We start from the raw sequence: 9,620 nt of genomic DNA on the forward strand, positions 1-9,620 counted from the left end.
TCGCTCTTGTCCTTGGTCCGTAATCTTGCAAAACAGCAGACATTCTACTGCCCTCCCTTGGTGCTGTGTCTGCGCCCCCCCTCCGACCCCACTTAATGGAACTCTGCTCTCCTGGTTTTTTGGGGCTTGACCTGGGTGCGCTGCCATGGTGAGATGGTTTCCATCGATGCCCACGATCCGGGTCTTTTTCTTTCTTTTTTCTTTTTCTTTCTCTTTTCACTCTGTAAATATGTGATATATACTTGTCCAAGCCTAATCGCTGGTAAAATGGAATCCTGAGAAAATGTATTTGTATATATATGTATATAGAGATAACTCTAACCAGTAGTATATGTAGTAGACCTTTTACTCACTACCATTCCTATGTGATAGTTAGAGTTTATCCATTTGTGTCTCTTCCTTGAGTGACTTTACAACTTGTACATTTGCGATTTTTTCTGTTTGTATCTCTTCCCTGTGTGACTTTACAACTTGTACATTTGCAATTTTTTCTGTTTGTATCTTTTATGTAACTCATGGAATCCTAAGTCCTTATGTATCGCAACTGGTTCTTATGTAAAGCGCTCTGACACCTTCGGGTAATGTTCGCGCTATAGAAAATCGCATTAAATAAAATAAACTAAAGCCAGGTGTATTTTCAGGCACTCAAGAACCCAGGTAAATTTTGAGGCACAGGTATATATTGAGGCACTTCAGAACACAGGTATATTTTGAGGCACTTCAGAACACAGGTATATTTTGAGGCACTCCAGTACACAGATATATTTTGAGGCACTCTACAATTGAGGTATATTTTGAGGTACTCTAGAACGTCGATATATATATTGAGGCACTCTAGAACACAGGCTCAGTGGAAGAATTCTAGCTCACAGCTCATGCCGCCTCCTAGACTTAGGTTGAGGCACTCGAGAACCCTTGCTCAACCTGAGTCGCTCTAGAAAGTGACCCTGTAGCCAGGCGCACTGTGCGTCATGCGTCACGTGCTCTCTATTGAAAACATTTTTATCCATCATCTTATCTATTTTCTTGTTGTTTAACACTGACATTGAAGCCGTTTCATCTCGACAGGTCGAGAATGTTTAAGTCGTTAAAAAATTAAAATTAACGATGAAAGGAAACTCACAGGATGTTTTTCTTTGGGAGAACAAAAATACTTACACGCGGTGCTCCTCTTAAAGTGGGAGTTCGAGGCGTCAGTATAACTTTCAAATGAATCAATTTGGCATAAAAACTGCGATCCCACACTGCCACCTAGAGAAAATAATGAGAAGTGCAGTCTATCAAGCTTTCGAGGAATAATGGATGACAAGAAATAAAGCAGTGGTGATGGACCTTACATAGGACGAGGGTCTAATTTTTGGCGCCATCTAGTGGTATATCCACCATCCCTCCACTGGCAGCAGGGGTTAGAAACACACTGCAACAGATTGCGATAATTATCGCAAAGCGCGTTGCGCCCGTTTTTTATTATCGCCGGCTATCGCTGGATTTCATTGCCGTGGTAGCGCGGTATTTAACAACGCTTTGCCCCACGGCGATATGAAATCCAGCCATAGCCGTGAGAGCACGCTTTATCATGAGAAAACAAGCAATCATTTTCCTGCAATACTGAAAACCTTGCTAATAGGCAGGTTTAGACTTAGCCTTGCAATCCACCTCCCATATAAAAGATGGCTAAGTCGTATTCTTAGCAGGAGTTAAAAACCTGCAGTAAAGGGGGCTTAGCACGGCTTTCATTCTCGCATCGCGGGTCCGGTGCAGCCTTGTTTATATCCCGAAGCTGTCTTAGTGAGTGTTTGTCATGGAGTTGTGTGAAGGAAAGCCCACTTTGCATGTCATTAGCGATAAATATTGCTGACATGCAAAGTGGCAAAAAAACGGCTGCTAACTCAAGGTAACAAGCGCTAATGCTTGTTAGCGAGTATTTGTTAATAGTGCAATATAAAAAAAAATCACCGCATTTTCGGCGATATGTGCTGATAAAGTGGCGACATTTTTCTTAATAATATGCCCCACTAAATCTTATGTTACAACACCCTTTCTTCCATCCTGAACAAACCCTGGACGCAATACACAAACGTGAAATAACTCTTAAAGAAAGCACTATAGAATCTAAAGATGGTGCCTGTCTAGACCCCAAACACCGACGGAGGCAGTCTAGACCAAAGGTGCAGTCTAGAGATTCCAAGCTCCACAACAGTGCGTCACAAACACTCTGAAACAAATTCACTTTAAGCAGTCTATACCCAAAGCAGTAATGCTTGGTGCAATGCAGTTTCCATCTTGAGAGCTACGTGAAGGCAGGGCTACTGTGGAAGCTATAGCACCTTTGCACAGATGGCCTACACCCCAGCCCCTTTCTGGAGGACTGTAGAATCCAAACTCCTCTCAGGCATTCTAAATGCATCCTGGTGTACTAACGAGCACAAACATGGGTACTGTCTGAGGAACCCTGGAGGAGAAACAGATGCTGGAATAACCCAAAAGCCACACACCGGTCCGAGTGCTCCAGAACCCACAAAGGTTGAAACACTAAACAGTCTGAACTCTTTAAGAGGCATGAAAAAGGCCACTTCCGGTCTGAGAAATTATTATTATTATTATTATTATTATTATTTGCTGTTTTATAACGCGCTCCATTACTCCAGAGTATCCTGGCGCGAAAAAGGAAAAACAAGCAAGTGGCCATCTAAAGGAAACATGACACTAATAGGCTGTTATAAAAAGATGAGTTTTTAGTGCTTTCTTAAATGAAACAAAATTTTCAGTCGATCTCAGGGAGAAAGGAAGGGCGTTCCAAGTCCTGGCTGCGACAACAGCAAGCGAGTAGCCTCCTAGTCGTACTCGCTGGAAGCGGGGCACACTCAAGAGGTTGCAGCCGGCTGAACGTAGCGGCCGTGTGGGGACATAGCGGCTGAATCTTTTTCTTAGATAGGATGGTCCCATGTCGTGGACTGCCTTAAATGCTAAAGTGAGAATTTTAAAAGTTATCCTTTGAGCAATCGGCAGCCAATGAAGTTCCTTAAGGTGTGCTCGCACGCTTTCTCTGCTGGGAATGTTATACAGCAGCCGTGCTGTCGCATTTTGGATAATCTGCAGTCGGGCAACTAAAAAAGCTGGAGTGCCGCTAAAAAGAGAGTTGGCATAGTCAAGCCTAGATAAAATTAAAGCTCTAGCAACCGACTCTCTAGCTGATGATGGCAGATACGGGAAGAACTTTCTCATGGCTTTTAGAGACCCGAAGCACACAGCAGTAAGTTTTTTTATGTGTGCCTCGAATCTCAGATCCTCTCCAAACCAGACTCCCAAATTCTTGGCAGCGATAGTAACTGAGCCTGGCTGGGGAAAATCAGACGGCCACAAGAGGTCTCTGAAATTGGAAGGAAATTGGCCATACAGCAAAATTTCTGTCTTGTCTTCGTTGCACTTCAGCTGTGCAGCTGCTAACCAGTTAAACACAGCGGAAAGGCACGAACGGACAACCTCTGTGTTAGTTGCTGCATCCTTCCAGGTAAATAAAAGCTGCGTATCATCTGCGTACGCTATGATTTTTGCTCCCATTTGTTCGGCAAGCACAATAAGGGGGGTGAGATAAACATTAAAAAGCAGGGGACTCAATGTGGAGCCTTGAGGAACCCCGGTAGTGAGGGGCCTGACCGAGGATGAAAAAGGTGGGATCCAAACCTGCTGAGACCTGTCCGATAAAAAGGATTCTACCCATTTCAATGCTGAGCCCACCACACCAATCCCCGCTAGGCGGGTAAGAAGGAGTGAATGAGGGACAGTATCGAACGCGGCAGAGAGGTCTAATAAAATCAGAGCCGCTCTGCCGCCACTGTCCAGACACTCCCTAATGGCCTCAGTAATCTCCACCAGCGCCGACTCAGTGCTATTGATGAAGCAAAGCTTCGCATATTTTGCGGCTTGCCGAAATCAAGAACCTCATTTATGTGTAATAAGGTAACCCGTGTATGTTTTACTAACGTTTATATTTAGTTTAAGTAAAGTTCCCGAAGCTTGCCTATGTGTATTTCTAATGAATTAATCCGTGTCCTTTTAAAATGGCCGTCGCTTGTATTTTAGTTACTGCGCATGCGTCAGCCACACTCACGTGTCCTGACGCGTCTGCAGAAGTGGAGGGAAAGTTATGCGCATGCGTAATTCATAGCTGTGCTTATCATGTGGTACTGCTCGTGCCACTGCTCTTGTGTCCGTCTCAATGTAGCTAACATTTAAATGCATAAGTTTATTTCTTGATGATGAGTTAAAAGTACAAACCCTGTGATGTGTTTTCCTAATGACATTATTATGTATTAATTTGTTTTCGCTTACTTTTCATGTACCGCGGGAAATGGGGGTCTGAGTGAGAGGAGAGCCATATTGGAGGTCCCTTCTGCGCCTGTGCGACATTCGGCAGCACGAGGGACCTTGGCTGATGGAACATAGCCAGCTGGCAGTGATGGGCGAGATGCTCCTGAGAAAGTCACCTCTGCCCTGCGAGAACAGCGAATGTGGCTCCTTATGTGATACATTGTAATATTGCGCTACTGTTAGCTCATGGGAACCCCAAATCTGCTAGGCGGTACCCAAATATGTTAATGAAGGCTTCAATTCGCGTATTGTGATTGGTGTGTTACCCAAACCCTACCTTAGGACCAATCGAAATTGAGGGATTCTGACACTTTGCAACATTGGGGGGTGGTACACTGTCCCCAAACTGTATATCTACCCTGGGTTCACCTAGTGAACCGTCCGACTTGTCTGGTTTAGCTGACCTGTCACTGACCCAACGCACTCAATAGGTGACTGAAGATACAGAGCGCTGCGGAGCACTCTGTCCGAATTTGACTATAGACTAAGGTTCTACTGAACCTTAAAGTGCTGGCAAGGCACTTAGCTGGGAGTTCGTTGACCTAATCGGGGTCTTGATCGATAGCTGCAGAGCGGGTGGAGCGCAGGCGTTGCTTCCGAACTGTGGGTTCCGGTCCTATCCTGAAGAGGGTCCTGTCCTGAGGGTTTGCTGTCCTGTCCTGAGGGTCCTGTCCTGATTCCTTTTCCGAGGGTATCCTGTCCTGTCCTGGGTGTCCATTCTGCACCTGCTGTCCTTTGAGGGGTATCCTTCCTTGAGGGTTTCCTGTCCTTAACTGACCCGTGGCCAGGGTTTGGTTTCCACACCTTTTTTAGGTAAATATTACTCCGAACCTCTTGAAATTCTTGCACCTTCTGAATTTCTAACTTTTGCTTAAATAAAGTTCAACATTGCATATGTTATATTTCCATGCCTTTCCGCAACTATTGAACAGTCATTTATAATTTTGCAAAGTTATTCCTATGTCTTCTCATTTGTTAGAAATTATATTTTGCATAGCAGTGTGTCATTTTTTGATATGGTCTAGAACTTCGTTGCCTAGGTTGTTCAAAGGCCCCTTCACCTTAAGTGAAGCGTGTCATTCATTATAAGCTCTTCTATAGTCACACACACTTAGTCTATCCCTGTCTAGATAATACTGACTTACATAGTATTGTCTCGTTACATTTTATTTAGTACCTTGATGATTACTCTGTCATTATTTCTTCATGCTTATGTGATTTACGTTATCTTGGTTATTGATTGCCTTATTTTTCTGTACCTCATGCAAGAAATTATTGAATTTTAGATAAACATTTTAAAACTTCCAGTTGTCCGTGGTCATTTAAACAGTATTTGAATGTTATTGGTTGGGTTTGTATTTTGCTGCCTTTCCTTTACAGCTAGCTCCCTGATTCATTGTGGTCATTAGGCACCCGCATCGGTGGATGGTAAGTCGGGTGCACCGAAAATTGGTAGCAGGGAACACACACACACCAACTTGGTAGAGCTCGTGAAGTCACCCGATCGATGTATATGGTGATTTGGAAAGTATATGGGCCCTGAAGCCGGAAACGGCGAACGCTATTGGCCGGGTGGCCTCGCGCGCTCTATCAGTTTTCTGGTAGCTAGAGGATGGTTAGGGACTAGCTAAAGGTTAGGCAGGATTAGTTAGACTAGTTAAGTCGGAAGCTGCTAGTACATTAATGCTGCTATAAAACGGTCATTACGAGAGATCTGATCAATCTCTTGTGAATACGCATGAATAATATCTTGTAAAAAAAATAATTCATGAATTTTTGTATTGCCATTATTCTTGTTCTTATATTGTTATATGTACTAATCCATGCAATTGTCAATCGTTTAGTTAAGTGTTGTCCGAACTCCCCGGGGAATTGAAAGGGCAAGTGGTGAATAGAATCCATTGTCCTGAGGTCACAGGTTCGAGGAAAGTTAGGTGCAGGTTAGGATAACCGGGAAGCACTAACTAGGGTTTTCTGAATACATGTGTGAATAAATGACAGTAACGGGGTTCATTGGCAAAATTCCCATAGTGGCGTAACCTAGTAAGGGTCACATCGGAAAAGTAGCAGGTTCCTCGGAGCTAGCGTGAAAGCAGAGGGGTCCGCTGAGAAACCTTAAACTCGGAATATATCCCGGAAAGAAGTGGATGAGTTTAGGGGAATAACAGGTTCACCGATGCTAGAGTGAAGGGTAGGCGGAAGAGATCTGCCCGTAGCGAGTGAAAAGTAAATGGAAGTAGTTTACTTGCAGTAATAGAATTCTTTCTCTGTCTAGACACTTGAGCACTGTGGCGAATGTGTATTTGTTGTAAAATAACCAAGCACTGAGCACTTGAAAAGAAAGAAAGTTTCCGTTACCTTGTGAAGGGAGGGAGTCAGTCGCGAAGCGCCTCTGACGTCACTCTGTGCCGCGCTGGGATTGGTAGAAGCAGCGGGCGGGTAGCGGAGCTGAAATTGTAAAGGAGGGGTGAGCGCCGGAGCGTGGGAACTGTCTCACGAAGGGGCCGCGCACCCATTGGCGGAGCTTATTTTGTGTCGCGCACCCATTGGTTGCACGAATTTTCTGAAGCGCGTTTTGATTGGAGGTAGTTTGTAAACAAAGTTAGCGCAGAAGTCGTATGTGGCACTCGCGGACTACAGAGACTCGACCTGATCCAAGGCATCTAGGGTTTGAAAGGGATCAGTGGAAGGCTAATAGATACGATATTATGTACGGAACCAAGAGAAAAATGTCCCTTGTAAGTAAGGTGAAAAATTATTTCAAAACGGACAAACCGATTAAATCCAGGGAGGGTGTTCTTGTCCCAGCACCCAATACTCCCGCCTCATTCATGATGTTTGACCGAGGGTACAATACCTGTGTGTGGCTGGAGAATTGGGTGAAGTACACAAAAGATGACGGAGTATTGGCTTTTCCGTTAGATGGTACTTTCAATGGTAGGATCTTATTTAATTTAAGAACCCGAATGAATGAACTGCATCCCAGACCGAGACTAACGCAGTATGAGGCATTAGAGGAATGGGAGATTGAGGCTTTTGAAAGAGAAAGACCCCGAATGGACAAGGGTTTGACCAAGTGGTACCCCAGGCAGAAACAGGAGTCCAGGGATAAAAGGATGAAACAGTGGAGACAGAGCATGATAGTTGAAGGTCTGTTTCCCATGATGCCGGCATGTCATAACATTGGAGCGGGTGAGAAAAGTACTGAAAAATGTAAGCATTGGGGGGCCCTGGGGGATTCAGATGATGAACTAATAAATGACATCTGTACCAGAAGTCCGCCACCTTACAATGAGGGAACCCGACCTTCCAGTGTAGGAGATGTTCCCCGACGCCACTTCCTAAAGGAAGAAGACAGGTCCCTGGGACTGGGAGGGGGTGGTCAAGTATTACCCTATCCTGAGAAACCCGAACTGACGGAAACAAGGGATATATATCCCAAAGTGCCCGCAAGTCAGGAAGAAAAATATTCACGTACGAAAACCTTTTTTCCCAGACCCTTGTATGAAAGCGAAGAGAAACCCTCGAATTCAGGACTGCCTTTTGTTCAACCTCCATATGGGGAAGAGCGCAGGTCCTTTAATACTGGAACTTTATTCCCGAAACCAAATTATGGGGGAGGACCAAGTGAAACGCATCCTACTGCCCCGAGTTTTACTCCTCCGTTGACCCCACAGATATTACATGACACAACTTTAAGAAGGGTACTAGTGGAAAAGGAGCAAGAGGCTCTAGCTAGACAAAGAACAGAAATAATTCAGAAAATTTCTCAGATAAATACCAGTCCTGAGGCATTGACTATTCCAGTAACTATTGGACCAGTGGTTCCGTTATACGGAAATGGTCAGGGAAATCCGATTACTCCAGTTATGACCCCAGGCATGGCAACCCCGAGACAGGAACCGATCATCATAGATGATCAGTCCAGTGAGTGCGAGTCTGAAGTTGCGTTTTTGGAATTGCCAAACAAACAGACTAGAAAGGGAATACAGCAGAGGCATAACCCTTTTAATACAAAAGAAATTAAATTAGAGACAGCAACCGGTACTAGGAATGTCTCTCTGGTAATTCCGGATGAAATTGAGAGTTGGAGTCGTGAATTAGAGAAGCAGACTCCGCAAACAAAGCCTTTAGACCTCTACAAGCTGAGGGTTGAAATAGAAGAATTAATGGCAGGAAATGTGGGGTTGGATCGATTGAATACCTACTCTGAGGAAGAATTGTCGTTCATATGTAAAAGCTTTACAAGGAACACCAGAGTGCTCCACGAAAAACTGACCGAAACAGCAGTTAGTATGGGGGTAGATATCTCAAAATCCAAGCCCTTGCAGAAGCCGTACAGAGCAGACTTCTCAGACAAAGATATAGAACACCTGAATGTGGCAGGGAAGAAGTTGCAGATTAAAGAATTAATGGGAGTACTGCAGAAATGGGGAGATGTGGAAAGATGGAGAAGCAGGTGGGCGAAAAAGAGGGAAGAGGTTCGCTCCCGACAAGTGACTCCCGAGTTTGCTTTAAGAGAGGTAGAAAAACCTGAGCAGTTATGCCCCATGCGCGAAGTTCCAGGGGGGAAATATGTGCATGTCCCCTGGTCTAGGCAGGATATTGTGTCCTTCACGAACGATTTTCCAAAATTACGAGAGAAACCAGTTGACTGGTACAGGCAGGTGGAAAGGTTCGTGAAGGTACAGAAGTGTCTGTGGAAAGACCTGGATGGGTTTTTCGACATTGTGGTTCCAGTAGATTTATGGACCCAGTGTAAAATAAACATAGATTGGCCCAGTGAAGAGTATCCCAGAAACAAGGAAACAGGGGAGCCATCAAAGGAAGTCATGCGAAAATATGAGCAGGTAATTCAGCACTTGAAAGAAAAGGTGCCCGCTAAGGAAACTGATTGGACAAAAATAGATAGAACAACACAGGAAAGGGACGAGACAGTGCACTCTTTCTATGAGAGGTTATTGCAGGTATTTAAAACATACAGTGGTATTGACAACATCGACCTGAAGGATATGACGCACTTTATTTACAGGTTTGTAAATGGTTTAAGACCTGAAATTTGTCAGTGGATAAAAGACAATAAAATCTGTTGGCATACTAAGAAAATGGATGAGGTCCTGCGGTACGCTAAGTACTGCGAGGACGAGATGGCAGAAAAGAAAAAGGCCCTTAAGGAGAAGGTTATGTGGGCTCAGGTGAAGCTCGCAGAACAACAGGAAAAACAATTGAGTAACATGGTTAAAAATGCT

This window comes from Lissotriton helveticus, chromosome 1_1 (genome assembly GCF_964261635.1).
Source record: "Lissotriton helveticus chromosome 1_1, aLisHel1.1, whole genome shotgun sequence".
Lineage (NCBI taxonomy): Eukaryota > Metazoa > Chordata > Amphibia > Caudata > Salamandridae > Lissotriton > Lissotriton helveticus.